Source organism: Coptis chinensis, chromosome 6 (genome assembly GCF_015680905.1).
Source record: "Coptis chinensis isolate HL-2020 chromosome 6, ASM1568090v1, whole genome shotgun sequence".
NCBI lineage: Eukaryota > Viridiplantae > Streptophyta > Magnoliopsida > Ranunculales > Ranunculaceae > Coptis > Coptis chinensis.
Window position 1 is genome coordinate 15,039,834 of NC_141461.1, and position 18,986 is coordinate 15,058,819.

At 33.3% G+C, this 18,986-nt stretch overlaps 1 pseudogene across 1 annotated transcript; it reads right to left on the reverse strand.

The window, feature by feature from the left end:
- Window positions 1-4,888: 4,888 nt before the first annotated feature.
- LOC147491679 (uncharacterized) lies at window positions 4,889-18,488 on the reverse strand (annotated as a pseudogene). Its single transcript, XR_015199423.1, has 9 exons — window positions 18,432-18,488; window positions 16,055-16,241; window positions 9,017-9,136; window positions 8,197-8,274; window positions 7,955-8,012; window positions 7,837-7,886; window positions 5,841-5,949; window positions 5,687-5,748; window positions 4,889-5,104 (listed from the first exon to the last, which is right to left on the reverse strand). The product of XR_015199423.1 is annotated as an uncharacterized LOC147491679 (transcript).
- Window positions 18,489-18,986: the final 498 nt, after the last annotated feature.

Sequence of the window (18,986 nt, forward strand, 5' to 3'; positions counted from 1 at the left end):
CTTAGAATAATTAATCGTAACTTAGTCGCCCCCAGTTGAAAAGTTATGCGTATACCACAAATGACAGTTTCGGACTCGGCCATATTATTTGACGCGTCAAATCCCAAATGTAGAGACCTCTCAATTATGTCTTCATTCAAAACTCAAGATGACACAAACAAGACCGGATGGGACTTATTATGCGAACTAGCGGTGTAAATCTAGCAAGTAGGCGATATATCCGATAAATATTTCAAGTCATCGCCCGGGAGGTAATGACAATTAGAGATCGGCGTTTTCCTCATTGAGTAATTCTTTCGACATAGGAATATCATCAATAAGAAAATCACCATTAAAGCGAAACCAAAGTTTGTCTCTGTTTAATTGTATGAGTGTCGAGAGACAATGTTGTAAATGCTAAGGTAACTTTTCCATTCTCGCGACTTGATCCGTAGGCGTTCGCGAAAAACTTTAGCGCGGCCGGATATTAAACAAAGTATAAACTTCGACTATTCCTTCTTTGAAATAAGCTTAAGGCGTCCCGAAAGATGAAACAAGGCCGGTGTAATATTTTCAATACAAGAATGCCTCGAGACATATGACGGACATTATCCGCATGAACAGATGAAGAAATCGTCGAGAGACAATAACCGTCTTTGAATAATTTGGCGATCGGTGGAATCCAGAGTTCCGGTGCGTATGCAATCGGATGTTGAAAAGGAATAGGAGGAGTAGTTCGATACCGCCGGATTGACTGGAACCACACATTCGCGATGATCGTCGATAAGTGCGCATCGAGAACTTAGGCTCGTCCGAAGATTAAATCATAACTTTTGTAGAGCGTGATCGTCGATTTTGCATAAAAACCGCAGACGGCGCCAATTATGTTTTTCGACCAAATATGATCAAAACATCGAAGTGTTGATAAAAGAGGCGAAGAACGTAGAAAAGTAATGGAAAAATGATGGCGATCGGAGAATGATGAAACCCCTTCGCGGTTGCCCTCACGCACCCAAATTATCAATGGGATCAAGTCTCCGAACGTAGTTCCGAATGAAAAATAGTTTGGTATTTATATAGGTAGAGTAGAGAATCCTTGTAGCTCGAGTATTATTGTAGCTTGAGTAATTGTGATAGTATAACTTTCAACCGATAATTATCTCTTTGATAAGATATGAATCCGGACATAAATCAATGTCGTTAGTAAAAGCCATGTGGCTAAAGTTCAGCCTTAGACACATGAGTTAATGGGCCTGTACATCGATTCATGGTATTGCGAATTGGGCATTAACCCTGTCGATTAAACGAATAAAGTGAAGATTCCTACCAATGGACGTTCGCCACGTAAGTGGGAGTCGAAACACTAGACACTGGACAGTGAGGGGCATGCCGCAGCAGAATGGGTTAGCAGAAAGAATAAATTGCACGTTGCTTGAGAAAGCTAAGTGTCACACCCCGAGACCTAACACACATCCTGAGGATGAAGAGTGAATCTCGAGGCCGACACTATCCCAATTCTAACGAAATTTCGACAAAACTTTCTTTGTTTTATCGACGTTCGTATACAAAAAAAAAAACCTGTCATAACCTGGAAATCATATACTACAACCTTCCAACAACCATATCTATATAAAACCAACCTTATACACAACAGTATATACATCCACCAAATGTTTAATTGTAACTGCTACTCAAATACATCAAGTATTACATCAAAATGAGCGAAGCTCTCTCTATACAACCAAAAGGAGCTAATTTCACCCTATACCACAAAATAACTTGACCCTGTCCCTCGTCAAGCATAAGGAAATCCGCCCAAATCTCCATAATCATCCTCACTAGTGGTAGGAAAAACTCATCCATGGAATCGCTTTTGAAATGTTAATGTAGGATGAGCAAACAACTATGCCCAAGAGAAAACGCATACATAACCAATAAATAGTCTACTTATAGAAAACATTTAAAACATCGCGGGGTTTTCATAATAATATCTAAATATCGTGACTATATAATACATTACTAACTAGTAGAAATCATTTCGACATGCTTTGTTAATATTCAAAATATAGATTTCACAATCATCATACAACTATTGTGGCACGCATCCTATTAGAATGGTGAGGTGACGGTACTTCGACCCCGATCCACGGACATATCTCGGTTCGATGGTTTCTAGTGTGAACCATGCACCGTTTTTTTTCGATTTTACCTAAGGAGTGAAATGCCATTGTTGTTGTGTTTGTACACACAAAAATCTCCAAAGCTTTTAGGATTCGGTGGGCCCTGTGATCCACGACCTATACTGTCCACCTAAACTACGATTGGTCAACCGTTCGACGATTATTGATCGCTTTCGGGATCCCGACACACATCCAAGAGTGGACTAAACTCTACCTCGCTGCGTCTAAACCTCATCGAGGTAACATGTAACCTCACACAAGCTAAGCACCACCATATAACACGCGACAAACATGGTTATCTAGAAAAAAGTAGAAAGAGAATTCGGACTACATCCCCGTGATGCATCCCTTTAAAGGTGGCCCACCACCTCAAAAGGTGTACACCATAGTTGAATCCTCTAGAAATGACTAGCTAGCGACAACATTTCATTCTTTATAGAATTCACCAATTTTTTCCAAATCCCTTCGTGATAAGCATAGTAATATATATACTTTCGTATTCTGATTATTTCCAAATACTATAATTACATATTTAGTTTTTTTTTTAAAGCTGTTGGTTCATGTGTAAGTTCCCGAGTTTCCAACAATCGAGTAATGCTGACCTATGACTCCCCGAATAGGCGGTCATAGTAAATGACAACCGATGATTCCCAAATGGTGAATCATCGTGAAATAACAACGAACTATCCGGTGGAACAATCCGTAACCTCACACATAGTTACAAACAACCGGATAATCCTTACCCAAGATTACAAAATCCATCTCTCGCTCCTCACCGGCATGAGACGAGAACCCTTCCCAAAACCAAATTTTCTCTTTTAACGAAAAAAACCATCCCAATTACCCATATCTCACAAAACCATTTCACACGAAAAGCTATCCATATATTTAGTTTATATCATTTCAAATGCAAAACATGAATACTATATATACATGCATGGTTGATACGTAAACTATCCCTTCCAATTTAAACAACTCAAATCATGCATGAAAATAAACAGGCTATATATTGGTATGTAGGTTCCTACCTTAGCAAGCTCCGTTCTCCTCAAGCCCACTTAACCGAATCAAGCCCGCTTAACCGAATCCACTCGTAATTCCTCCTATAACATCATAATGTCAAAGAACGAATGGCTAAATCTAGAAGACTTGCTGACCATCTCCTCAATGTAATGTTAAACCAGAACTCTAACACAACATATAATTTATTGCAGTTGAGACTCGAGAGTAAGTCGGAGTATGAGAACGAGACCGGCAAGATAACATTAACACTACTAAAAATCCAACCAATATGCTATTAACACAGGGTTCTATCTAATTGGTCCAGCTACATTCTGACATTTAGAACTGCATCGATTTTAAAGAATTTTGGTTTTAGCTATTAAATTCCTAATAGTTTCTTCACCTAATTTTCTACGAAGTTACATACACAAAACAGGGAAGCTACCTAACCCATATCGATGAAGTAAAAGATCACCCTCGACTTCTCGCTCCAAAGCAACACCTACACATTGGAAAGAGAAATTGAAATGAACAATAAATAGATATATATATATATATAAGGACAAACATGGTATAATGTGCTTGACTTCCAAGCAAATCAAGAATTCACATACTAAGCATTGATCGAAATATCTAAAGCCGATCCATTGGTGCCCATTATCGATAATGTCTCACCACTAAGCCCCTAACCCACAACCTAAGATGACAAGATCTGATGTTTGATGTTAGGCGACAAAAAATGTCGGTTAAATGGCTTTTCTGCGTTCGTTCGGTAACGAGTTAATGGCTTACACGCATGAGTGGGTTATCGTTATAGCCTGCGGTGGGATAGAATGTAGAAAATTAAATTAAGCTGGTTGGGCCGGAAAAATAATTACGACGATAAATCAAATTAGTTAGTGATTAGAAGTTAATTAGGACTTTAAGCCTAATTTGGGCATATTGGGTTTGGGCCTTAATTAGCTAACAAGTAAAAGAAAAAAAAAAAAACGCATGAAACAAAATCCCCCAAATCAAATTGCACCCAATTCTCTTAATTTCGCCCACTCTTAAACCCTAGGAGAGAGAAAAATTCACCCAAAATTCAGTGATTAAACCTCAAATCAAACACCCAATTCTTAAAAAAACACTAAGCGCGGGTGTGGGGATTCGAAATTTCTTGGAGTTGCGTCGTATTTCCGCGAAAGGTGAGTTAATTTCGTTTCAAATTAATAGTTTAAACTCGATTTCGATGGAGTTGGTTGTATTGATGAAAGATAATTGAAATGAGATGGTTTTTAATGTCGGCAGTAGCTAATTGGAGGGATATGGCTTAGCAAATTTGTGGAGAAGAAAGCTAAAGGAGTGATTCTTATTGACTTGGTAAGAATTTTTGATTATCCACTCTATTTTTGAGCAGTTCATGTCGGTTTATAATTGTTTAAGAGTAGATTGAGTAATGAACGATTGATAAGGAATACAACAGTAAATATTGCTAGAATTAATGTAAATGGAAGGGTGTGGAATTGTGGTAGTTGTAAATTGAAAGTGATATGATTGGTGTTGACGTGAGGTATAGTGCTAGAAATGGTTTGTAGCTCTGTTAACAGTAGTTAGAGGAAAAATTTCCTGAGACCAAATTCGTAGCGTCGAGATTCTTCTCGACTTACGTTAGATAAGAAGTTCTCGTTCGTTCGACTGCATCTGCCCAGAACTCTTTGCCAAGATTGGCATTAGAAAGCAAACACTTAGTGTAAAGACTCAAATTCTCGTTAAGGGTATTTTCGTAAATTACATAGCAAACCTAGGGACATTTATGTAATTGGTCGGTCGGGTTTACATTTCAAACGTACATAAATTAATGAAACTTAACTCCGACTCATAAGCCATGTTAGGTAAGCAACTCATATACGTAAATTCCTTACTCCACATGTGAAAGGCTACCACCACTTTCAGCTCGGGTCCTGTGCCACATGTCAAATAATAATTGACAAAATGTTGCAAAATGAGATGTTTAGAGTTTGTAAATTATGTGTAAAGATAAATTCTGTCATAAGAACTAACGAAACTACCAGGGCATTGAGCTTGTTTAAATGTACAGATACTTTCATGAAAAATGTTTTCTGCTAAAACCTTAACAGGCATAGCTCTGAAAAGCTTACGCAAGCTAAACTATCAAGTCAAGAGTTTTTGAAGATAACTACGATGCCCATCAGCAAGAGTCAAGAACTTGAACGTGTAGTTTCAACAAAAGAACCTCAGTCTGTGTGTGTGTGTTGGGGGGGTTGGTTTCAGAAAGTATCTCTCTATAGTTGATCTATACAGTTCCAGCTCAGAGGCAAGTTGGTATACCATTTGACACAAGACTCACTGATATATAACTGAGTGGAAACAAAAAGGATAAATTATATATCAATGGTATGCACAGCATTATAGATGTGATTAGTAGTTTGAGCATCAAGAAGCATAGACAAGCAGTTCAAGAAATCAAGGTGCAAAGAAAGCAATTAACAAGCTACTAGGCATGCGGTGCACACAAAACTTACTTGTGATCAGATGGATTAGGCCTAACTTCATAAACAATTGTTGCAACAACATCCCTCTTCAACTGTTAATTGCAAGCACAAGAATGTCATCAGAACCACTACTTCAGTACATTGAAATTTATAAATAACGAAATAGCTTGATCCATCGAAATACCTGGGTTGCTTCACCCTTCAAGCCAATGTATAGTATCTGAGTTGTGTCAGCACCAAAATTGTCAGGGAAATGCAAAGTGAGATTGCCCACACCTTGGAACTTAGAATACCTGTTATGGAAAACAATCAGTAGTTCTAAACTATGCAACATGGACACTCAGACACGTGGACTCGCTGTGCATCCATTTTCAAACAAGGGTTTCTTCTATATTCTAAACGACCAAGAAAATAATCTATTAACATAGTTACAACTCCATGATACGCCACTTTAATAGTTATTTATTTGTAAGGAAGCGCTTTGTAAGGTCTTGAGCTCAAGAATTAGTTGTCTAACTAAACAAATAGTAATAATTTTCATTTTAATTAGTCGTGTCCCTGTGTCCTCTTCATATAGGTCCCGTGTCGGACACCGACACATGTATGTGTCAATGTGACTTAGGTTATAAACATATTGAACCAACTGCCCCTTACATAAAGAGGTTGAGAAACCATGATTAATTTTCAGTTTCCCACACATTAATGATCTCATAGGCCATATGGATTAACTACTAATTAGAAAAATCAGTTTAGAACAGAAGAATTTAAGCAAAGTATCACCACTTCACCATCACAAGATCATACATATTCTTTCAAAAAGATACAATTTTTCATAGAAATGGATAGCACTAAATTCAATCAAAAGCCACATTCTTTTGTCCCTTATAAGTTGATCTCTCTCTTCGTCCACTCTAGTCATTATAAAGACCTATCACCTATGTGGCTATGTATACCAGATAATTAGAATAGATCTTTCAAAAAGATACTATTTTTTATAGAAACTGATAACAATAACTTCAAACAACAGCCACATTCTTTTGTCCTTACAAGCTAATCTCTCTCTTCAGTCCACTCGGGTCATTATAAAGACCTATGTATACCAGATTATTATATTGAGGGACTGGAACAGTATGTGGATGTTGTATAAAATGCTATGGAATCTAATGAGGATTACCATGTAACTTAGCATTAATTTTTCTTAAACATAGCACACAATTCTGTTTGGAGGTCCTCTGAATAACTGAGATTTCAATATATCTAATGAGAATACTAGTGCACTTAATGATCCACAACTGACCAACATTCCAACAGTTTAAACTCCGTATACATGCAACCAGACTATGTGTGCGGGCAGGATTAATATTTAAAAAAAAAGAAGTTAAAGAGTACACTCTGCAAGGAGCTAACACAATTGGACTAATAAAAACCAGACTACGTATGCATGCAACTTCCATAATTACCAGTCATTTCACCAGATCAAATCCCCGATACTAGGACTTATTACCAGTCATAAATCTCCTATTTATGATAAGCATGAAAAGATCTATATCTCATGACACATATAGTTGCTAGTATACAGTAATACAACATTAATACCAGTAGTTGCACATTCAGTACTTGCTCATAAATAGCTAATTATATCAACTCAGAATAATTTTTAACAGCATGGATGTGAATACAGTACCACCAGTGTACCACCCCAGTTTTAGTATTTTGACCTGCTCAGGGAAAAAAGAAAAGAATAGGGGGATGCAAACACTATTTGTGTTTTCGGGTCTCTGGAAAAGCTCACATTGATGGACCTTGATTTCAGTTTTATTTTTTAAACCAGACAACAGATTTGACTTCCACAGGTCTCATTCGCATATTACCAAAATGCATCCCTATCTTGTACAGAAGTAAGATGATTGAGGCTATGGAAAATAGTCAAGCTGTATTGTAACAGATACCATTAATTTACTTCTATCTAAAGTTTATTGGTGGATTAGATTCGTGCTGCTGAAACCAACACTTGGAATAACACTATCATGGCATTCACTCTGAAGCTAAGTAAAAAGTTTGAACATGCACTTGTTCATACTTTAGAATACTTTCAGCTAGAATCTGAACACATTAGTTAAGAGTAATTCATAAACAACAAAAGGTGGGATATCAAATAGGGGTAATAAATCAGCACATACCTTGTTTGATATTCTAAGACTCCATGCAAATTTTCTGCCAACTCCCACTCCTAAAGGCAAACAATGTTTTAGTGCATTAGAGGTGACTACGTGCATAAACATCATTACAGGATAATACCTGAACAGGTCGCATGCTTTGAGCATCTGAAAAATCAATTCCATCTCGGTTGATGAAGCTATCATTCAAAGTAAACATATTGGTATACTGTCAGACGTTGTTGGAACAATGACCGAAAGAACACATTCAAATTTTTTTATTGCCCTTTTCCATCTTTTTAGCCTAGGATTTTTAGTGCATCTACTAACATAAATCAGAGACCACATCAAAAGACTATGAGATATGGTGAAAATTGAACTTACGCTCTCATCTTAGCAGGACTTGTTCCAGTATCACCACCAACAACTGAAATACTTTTGATCTTCACATCTGATGTAAACCTATATTTCCAGTCCGTTGCAACATTCAAAACAAGAACTTTACTCGAGAACTTCCAAATCAATAGTGCATAAACCAGAAGAAATAAAAGAGGTTCAGAAATTAGAAGTCTCCCAGCAAAGGAAAACTGCTGGGACTTTCACTTGACAGAGTCATATCTGGGCACTAACATTTGCATTTACATTTGACAGACTAGAAAAAACAAAAATTGAAAAAAGAAAAAGAAAAAGCAAGTTACCAACATAATTTTGTTAATCATGTAAACCCCAAACTTAAACAAATAAAAATAGTACGAAATCGCCAATATTCTCAGATGAATTCAGTTTTAAAGTTGCCCTTAATAATTGTGATGGGCGGTGTTGTCTCTGTAAGCTGTAAGCCTACGATTATGTTTCGTTTTGTTTTTTGGTTTTTTCCCCCTGGGCGTGATACAAATGTTTTCCTTAAAGTCCTCAAATGTTTGTCACCACTTCTCCAACACCCCATCCTTCAACGCCTAGCCAGTGAGGTGACTAATCAGGACTTGCTATTGTGGACACCAAATTGGATGTTGGTCGGAAATAACCACAATTATCTTAGGCTATCCATCTGACTTGGTGAACTATTGCATCTTGATTTCATAGGAAATCCTTTTAGCAATACATGACCAACTGACCAAAATCACTAATCCCTTTGGACTATTTAACATTTGCTTTGTACAGTGCAAAACCTTGTTGAAGTATAACATAAGATGGGGTCACTTACGGGATGAAAACAAGTAACTCGGGATCACCATCATTGCTTTCACCAAGTGATGTAATATGAAAACGACAATACCCCTGAAGAATCTAGACGTTGCTCCCAAGAACACAGACTTAACACTTCCTGGGGCAGCCTCATTTAAAGCAACAAGAAAGAGAAATAAAATTACTTTTCAGATGACTAAATAAAATATATTAAACACTTTAGAAACGAACCTTGGGCAAATCAATGTGTTTGTAGAGTGAAAAGTCAGATGAACAATCGTGTTCTTCACAGCAAACACGCCATTATGAAGAAGAATGAATACCGGTATTTTGATGGTCTCGTCCTTACTTAATGCCACGTACTCATAATACTTACACGTGTTTCGGCAATGGTCCAAGGCCCTTTGTTCGACTCCAAAATGTTAAGGCCCGAGGGATTATCTTTATCTTTATATCTACTATCTACTATCTACTATCTACTATCTATATACTAATACTAATACTAATATATATATATATATATCTACTCTACTATGTATATATCTAATATGAGAGTTAGTTTTTCTTTTCTCTTTCCTGTGGCACTATAATAGGAAAGATAATTTTTTAAAATAGTTTAATTCCATAGTTATTTTCAATAACCTCTTTCAGTTTGGAGAGTTTGGAGAAGATATTTCTAATTTTTATATTTGGAGAGTTTAAGTGTATTTTCAATTTTTATATAATTGATAAAATAATAAAATTGCTAAAAAATAGGTGATTTGTAAAAAATAATTTCCTATTACTTAATCAAACACTTTTAGTGTTCCAATTCTTATATATTTAATCAAATAAAAAAAATTGCTAAAAATATGTGATTTGTAAAACTAATTCCCTATTACAAATCATACAATTTTAGTGTTTATGATAAAACAACGACTTATTTGAATATATCCTTAATACAGCCTCAAAACATAGTTAAAAAACAATTATACAAAAATAACATCACAAAATATATAATAGAAAAAAAAAAAAAAAACAACAAAAGCAATAATGACAAAGATTTTAAAAAATATATAATCTTGAATGAAACTAACGTAAAAAACAATTAATGGGGAACCGAAAACTGGATATAAATGCATCGAACTAACCTCAAATAATATTTAATTAATGAAATTGAAAATTGGATGCAAATGCAAGTATTAAACTAATCTTAAAAGTAATTTAATGGAAAAGTAATTAATAGAAAATTGGAATATGGATACAACCGCATTAAACTAACCTCAAATAATAATTAAAGGAAAATAAAAAATTGGATGCAAATATATCAAACTAACATAAAAAAATAATTGTCGAAAAATCGAAAATCTGGATGCAAATACATTGAACTAACCCTCAAAATTATTAAATTAACGGAAAAATCGAACTGGATGCAAACAATAATTGAACTAACCTCGATGCAAAAATTAATTATAAATTGGAAACATGATACAAATCGTTAACTAATCTTAAAAAATAATTAATGGGGATGCAAATCGAGGACCTCAAAAATCTTAACAAATGGGGTGGAACTTAGATGAAATAATCTCAAAAAATAAAATTAATGCAAATGCATTGAACTAATCTCAAAACATAATTGGGTTATATGTTGTGGGAATGTTTCAATAAGTATAGTTTTGCATTTAAAATGGTGTTTATCTTATCTCTTTCCGTATGATTGAGAACTCCTTACTATTCAAGTAGCTTCAATATATATGAATTTCACCTTATTAAGCAATCTCACAAAATTTCAATCAAACTTATTTTATTAATTATAAACAACAAAATGAAGTTGAAAGATTTATCAAAAGTGTGTTCTTTTTTTTAAATGGAGAGTGAGATTTTCACGTTATAAGAAATTTGGTTGAGTGATCAATATAATATTAATATATAATAGTTATGCATATTTGTAAATATTTTTTTTCAAAATAATTAATATAACAACACCGTTAAGTAGATAATCTTTGAAGATTCCACATAGTAAGTCATGCATAATTTAAAAATAATTAATGGGAAATCGAACTGGATAATCTTCGATGATCTCACATAGTAAATCAAGCATAATTTACTTTTTATGTCATGTTTGTAAATACACTATAGATAGATCGATAGAAGTTGGTATTACACACCACATTGGATAATTAAAAGGAAATCGAATCTAGATTCAAATACATAACTAAGCTCAAAGAGTAATTAATGTAAAAATCGGAAACTTTATGCAAATGCAATAAACTAAACTCAAAAAGTAATTAACTAAAAATCGAAACCGGGATGCAATTGCATTAAACTAACGTCGATAACTAACGGAAATCGAAAACAATATGCAAATACATCAAACAAACCTGTATGGATAATAATTAATGGGAAATCGAAACCGGATGTAAAATGCATTGAACTAAACTCAAAAAAATTAACATAAAATCAAAAACGAATGCAATTTGCATTGAACTAACCTCATAGAATAATTGGTGGGAAATCGAAACTAAATGCAAATGCATTGAAATAATCTCAAAGAATAATTAGCGGAAAATCGAAAAACCGAATATAATTGCATCAAACTAACCTCAAAGCATAAATAATCGAGACTAAATCTAGATGCGATGTATTAAACTAACCTTAAAGAGTTATTAATGGGAAATCGGAAAATGGACCCAAATGCAATGAACTAATTAATCTCAAAGACTAATTAACGAAACATTGAAAAATGGATGAAACTGCATTGAACTAACCTAAATAAATAATTAACGGGAAATGATAAATTTGATGTAATTGCATTGAACTAACCTCAAAAAATAATTAACGGGAAATCGAAAACTAGATGCAAATGCATTGAACTAACCTCAAATAACAATTAACATAAAATCGGAAATTTGATGAAATTGCATTGAACTAACCTCAAAAAATAATTAACGGAAAACCAACAACTGGGTGCAACTACATTAAACTAAAATCGAGATTAACTAATGGAAAATCAGAAATTGGATGCAAATGCATTGAAATAACCTCAAAAATAGTTAACCGGAAATCGAAGTCGGATGTAAGCATGATCGCACTTACCTCAAAGCATAAATACGATGAGTAATTATGAACCCAAAATGAAAGTGAGTTTATAAAAGCAGACTCTTTACATGTATGCAAACTGTGTATAGAAATTGTAAACTATCGAACTAACCTAGAAAAATAATTGACGGAAATCAGAAACCGGATCTTGAGATGTATTGAACTAACCTTAAAGAGTAATTAACCGAGAGATTGGAACTTGGATGCAAATGCAATGAACTAATCTCAAATACTAATTAACGAAACATTGAAAACCTGGATGCAAAAGTCTTTGAATTAACTTTAATGAATAACTAACGGAAAATCATAAAATAGATGCAATTGCAATTGAACTAATCTCAAATAATAATTAATGGGAAATCGGAAACTTGATGCAACTGCATTGAATTAACCTCAAAGAATAATTAATGAGAAATTGAAAACTGGATGCAACGTATTACATTAAACTAACCTCAAAAATAAAAAAAATTGATGCAAATGCATTGAACTAATAACCCTAAAACATATTTATATTATATGTAGGGGAAATAAATATCTCGACAAATATAGTTTTGCATTTAAGTAGTGTTTATCTTAATTCTTTTATTGTGATTGGAAATGTCTTGCTATTCAAGTAACTTCAATATTATCTTCGCCACAATGGATATTCTCACAAAACTTCAATCAAACTTCTATTGTTAAACCTAACAATAAAAAGAAGTCGATGAATTTTATCAAGGTTTGATGCTTCCTTTTTATAGAAAGTGGTGCAATAAATTTAAATGAGTAATTAATATAATTTTCATATCTCATATATAGCTATGCATAGCTGCTAATATTTTTTAGAATAATTTAATATAACGACACCCGTTTGTAGGACACGTTCATGTGATAAATCTTTTCAAGTGGGAGTAGTGTATTCTTTGAGGATATGGAAACAATCAATATGTTTTAGAGATTTGTACACATTAGTATGCGTAAAGCTAGAAATGGTAATGATTTACCGCTAAATCACCATAAATCTAATAAAACTATTATACAAGCTAGATCGATTTTAAGATAATTCCATCTGAAAATTACGGATTAATATCCTAAACCACAAAGTGAAGAAGCTATCTCAATTTGATCCCTTAGTTTCCAAGTTATACATACACCATAATCATTTGCTCATTTACGATTTCGCTTATTTTCAATAAAAATATAGCCTGATTCGAAAATTTGCCACTAACTCACCATAAATCTAAGAAAACTATTATACAAGTTAGATCGAGTTTAAGATAATTCTATTTGAAAATTACGGATTAATATCCTAAACCACAAAGTGAAGAGGTTATCTCAATTCAATCCCTTAGTTTCCAAGTACTTATGCACCATAATCGCTGCTCATTAACGTATTTCGATTTATTTTTAATAAAAATCTATTCTGATTCGAAAATTTGCCACTAAATTATCATAAATATAATAAAATTATTATACAAGCTAGATCAAGTTTGAGATAATTATATTTAAAAATTATGGATTAATATCCTAAACCACAAAGTGAAGAGACTATTTCAATTTGATCCCTTAGTTCCCAAGTACTTATACACTATAATCGCTGCTCATTAACGTATTTTGGTTTATTTTCAATAAAAATATATTCTGATTCGAAAATTTGTATGTGATATTTTGTAAAGCCTTTTAAGCACACAAAATATTTAATAGATCCCGGGCGTATGCCCGGGTCCAAAATCTAGTCTATATACTAAAGCAGAGACCTTTAAAGAAAGATTTTCTCTCTCCTATGTGGCACTCTACAGAGATTGGGCCTGAAGCCCACCATTCTAATTTAATTTCGGATAAAAGACATAGACTTTTGTAATTATGTTAAAAGCCCACCCAGTCAATTTTTTGGTAATATTACAAATTTGTCCCTCACCCCATCTTCCCCAAACAGAAATCTAAATAGTTTGAAAACAAAAAAACAAACCCTAGTTCCTCCAAATTAAACTGAAAGTATGAAAAGTGTAACATGGAAATTTAAAATTTGAAATTAATGGCGATTCCACCGATTTTGTACATTAAAAACCGAGATCTACTCGAAACAAAAAACAACCAACTATTACAAAAGTGAGAAACTAAATTTAAAATTTCCATATATATATATATATATATATATAATTTTAGTCGTATTTTGTGTTTTGGTTTAATGAACTTGCTTTTTGCTTAAATGAACATGAAGCTTAAATGTTGATGCTTGTTGTTTGATTTTACATGTTGTTTTCAATTGTCAACTCCTACTGCAACATGAGTGTTACACTATACGTCAATTACCATTGCAACATGGATGTAGCACAATCAATTACCATTCTAACAACCACAGTCAACTCATATTACAACATGGATGTTGCAGCATCAATTATCATTACAACATGAATGTTGCATAATCAATTACTACTTGCGAACAACCATTGTCAACTAATCTTTTAACATGAATATTGCAATCAATTACTCTTGCAACAACCCACGCAACATGAATGTTACAATTTGTCGATTACCACTGCAATATGGATGTTGCCTTTGTCACCTCTAATGCAACATGGATGTTGCAGCTTACATTGACATCAAATAATTGAGATTACATGTACTCATATATATGAATGTTAAAGAACTTAATGGTTATACACAATAGAAAGTGCACTTAGTACTTTTGATTCAAATGTACTATAAGTATTATCGTGATGAAGTTAACATAAAAGAATGGATCTTTAGCTCAAAAGGTAGAAATGCTTGGGAGAAGAATCCCAAGAGGATGGTGGTTCAAATCCACCAAGATTTGTTTATGTGTATATAGCATTAAGTCTTTACGATAGTTCTAGCATTAAGTCTCATGCATTACATCAAAAGTAAGTCTCATGCATGGTTCTTGTACAACATCCCACTGCAATATGGATGTTGCACCTTCAATTACAACCGCAACATGAATGTTACACTTTCAATTAGAATGTTACACTCTCAATCATTCACCGCAACATGAATATTGCAATTTGTTAATTAGAATGTTTTACTCTCTCACGACCGCAAACATGAATGTTGCATTCTCAATAAAATGTTGCACTATCAATTCTTACTACAACATGAATGTTGAACTCTCAATTACGATCGCAATGAATGTTGCACTATCAATTATGATCTGCAACATGAATGTTGCACTCTTAATTACAATTGCAACACAAATAATTTCACAGGATATAAATTCCATTATAACAAATGAAAAAAAAACTAACGAATAATCTCAAAAATGAGTATCTAACATTCAATAAAAAGAATACAATGAGTATCAATTTCTCATTAATAAAATGTCAAAGACCATACTTAAAAATCTCAATTAAGATAACAAAAAATATGGTTTGCCGAGAACATCAAAACCCGATCCTCGCGGACTAACGAATCACACCGGTGCTTTCAATTTTTTTCTTCTTGAGTCTACCAGGACCAATCTTCGGACTACACGGATAAACCGTAGGAAAATCAAGCATATGTCTTGGCATAGAACCATTCGAAACTAGTCTGATAGAATGTGAGTAACATTGCCCTGAATCACGATCATTTGTATATCCTTCATCAATGTAGCTATAAAAGGAATCACCCTTACTACCAATACAAGCGATAACATGTATGCAAGGGAAATTATCGACACGCTAATAGTTACAAGTACATGATCTATTCATTAAATCAACTGAATGAATGACGTCGCTATGAACTAGAAACTGATTTTCATTTGATCTAACCACCATCAAAGTCCTTATAGCTTCAACCTTACTAACCAAGATTACTATCTCCATTTTGGACATAAAACGGAATTCCATTTCATAGACTCCTCCAATCTGTTCCAAGTCATTTCTATCATCTTTTCCATGATTCCAAAAAGCATAGGAATAATAGGCAGGAAGCGCTCTTTAGTGATCCATATCATTCATTGAAACATTCGATCAGTTAGTGTCGAGCACATGTATCTTACCATATCTAGCACTGTGAAAGTATGCATTTGCCCAATTTTCCAATCTAATATCTGTCAAAAACCTTTGCACAGGAAAACCGCCATGTTTCTTCAACTTTTCAGCACAAGGCAAAAATTCATGATGAGAAACTATATAAGCACAATCAGAAAATAGCTTCACAACATATTTTCTCAATTTGTTATCTTTCTGTATAACATAACCAACATTGTTATTCAAGTGCCAAAAACAATATGAGTTAAATGACCTTGAAAACACAATTAGAATATTACACAATGTATTCAACGTATAACTTTATAAAGTATGTAGTAACAATATCAATAATTCAAAGTAAAGAAAATCAGATATTAAATTAAACAATCAATATATATATATATATATAGCAACCGCTTGAAATCACAGGAGTATGCAATAAAACTAATCTACATAAAGGGAAAATGCTTCATTTGTAATGAAATCCAAAAAGTCAATCAATACCAAATTTCAAAGGTTATTTTAAAACCCAAAATCATAAATAATAAAAACACTCATTTTTTTAGAACGATTAGAGGAAAAAAAGAGAGTGGGGAGAAAAGAAGATAGAGAGGCAAAGTGATTACTTTGATTGTGGGAGATCTGTTGGGGTCGGCAGCTAGTGTATGTTGGAGTGTGGTGATGAAGATATATTTTGAGAAGAGAGGTGTTTGTGAGGAAAAACTTAAAAGGGTAAAATGGGCATTTTAAATAAATGAAACACAAAGAAAAGACTTAAACTTCGAAATTTACCGGGTTGGAACCTTTATTTCACATTTCAAAAATCAGGTGGGCTTTAGGTGTAATTAATAAAGTCAATGGGTTTTAAGCTAATAAAAACCGGAATTAGGGTTTTAAACCTAGTTTAGTGGGCACTCTAATATGAGAGTTAGCTTTTCTTTTTTTTTTCTATTTTATGTGGCACTCTAATATGAAAGATCTTTGAAGAGTTTGAGTGTATTTCTAATTCTTATATTTGGAGAGTTTGAGTGTATTTCCAATTCTTATATATTTGATCAAATAAAAAAAAATACTAAAAAAATAGGTGATTTGTAGAAATACGAATCAAACACTTTTAGTGTTCCAATTTTTATATATTTGATCAAATAAAAAAAATTGCTAAAAAATAGGTGATTAGTAAAAACTAATTTATATTTGATCAAATAAAAAAAAATTGCTAAAAAATAGGTGATTTGTATAAACTAATTTCCTATTACAAATCATACAATTTTAGTATCTATGATAAAACACCGACTTATTTCGAATATATCCTTAACATGGCTTCAAAATATAGTTAAAAATAATTATACAAAATATATAATAGAAAATGAAAAAAAAAATAACGGAAAAGCAATAATGACAAATATTTTAAAATATATATAATATTGAATGAAATTAACGACAAAAAACAATTAATGGGGAACGGAAAACTGGATGCAAATGCATCGAACTAATCTCAAAAAATAATTAACAGAAAATCAGAATATTGATACAACTGCATTAAACTAATCTCAAAAAATAATTAACAGAAAATCAAAACTTGGATACAAATACATCAAACTAACATCAAAAAAGAATTGTCGGAAAATCAGAAACTGGATGCAAATGTATTGAGCTAACCCTCAAAGATTAAATTAACGGGAAATCGAAAACTGGATGCAACTGTATTGAACTAACCTCAAAGAAAAATTAATTATAAATTGGGAACATAATGCAAATGCGTGGAACTAATCTTAAAAAATAATTAACGGAAAATCGAAAACCGGATGCAACTGCATTGAACTAATCTCAAAAAATATACTGGATGCAAAACCTCAAGAAATAATTAACGGGAAATCGGAAACTAGATGCAAACTCATTGAACTAACCTCAAACAATAATTAACGGGAAATCGGAAACTAGATGCAAATGCAACTTTATCAAATAATAAACACGAGAAATCGAAAACTTGATGCAAATACATTAAACTAATCTCACAGAATAATTAACGGGAAATCAGAAACTTGATGCAAATGCATTGAACTGACCTCAAAAAACAATTAATAGAAAATTGGGAATTTGATGCAAATGTATTGAACTAACCGAAAAGAATAATTAACGATCAATCAGAAACTGGATGCAACTGCATTGAACTGATCTCAAAAAATAAATAATGGGAATTAGAAATTGGTTTCAGCCCACAAAATATTTAATAGATCCCGGGCGTAGGTCCGGGTCCAAAATCTAGTATATATTATAGTTCTCCCCTCCTTAATTGAGGAAGCCTAGCTAGAGTGTCCACGTGTACAGACTAATTACGATAAATCAGGAGAAAACAAAACTGCGGATAAAAAATAAAAATAAAAACGAGCTGGCGAGAAAACCCACCGTACCTCTTCCTTCCCAAAATCCTTCGTCTTTCTTCCTCTCCCATCCCCATCCCATGGGATTACTAGAAATCAGGAGACTAAATAGGAAATCAACCTTTCACAAAACACTAATGTAATGCCCGTATTTTTAAATACGTATTTTTCTATTTATTTATTAATTAATTTAATTATTTATTTTCAAAATTCGTCGGATTGGACTCGGGATACGTGGGCCTGGTTTTGGGCTCGAGTCTGTGTTGGGCTTGGGTTTCGGACCCAAGTATATAAACACATTGTTCTAGAAAATAGGGTTCAGAGAATAATAAAATAATGAAAATGGAGGCAGAGATGAAAACTGGATTTCTGGAGGGTGGAAGTGGCAGCTGGGACTCGGAGAAATTCGTAGGAGCTGTTCATACAGGTGAGTAGATTAGTTTCTATCTCACGAGATATGTTAAGTATTCTGGTATTAATATTCGTCCTGTCAGTGGTAAAACTATGGTTATTAAAACTGTTTAAAATCTGTTGAACTCCGAATATTTGAGATTGAACTGTCGAAAGGTTGATTTGGGCA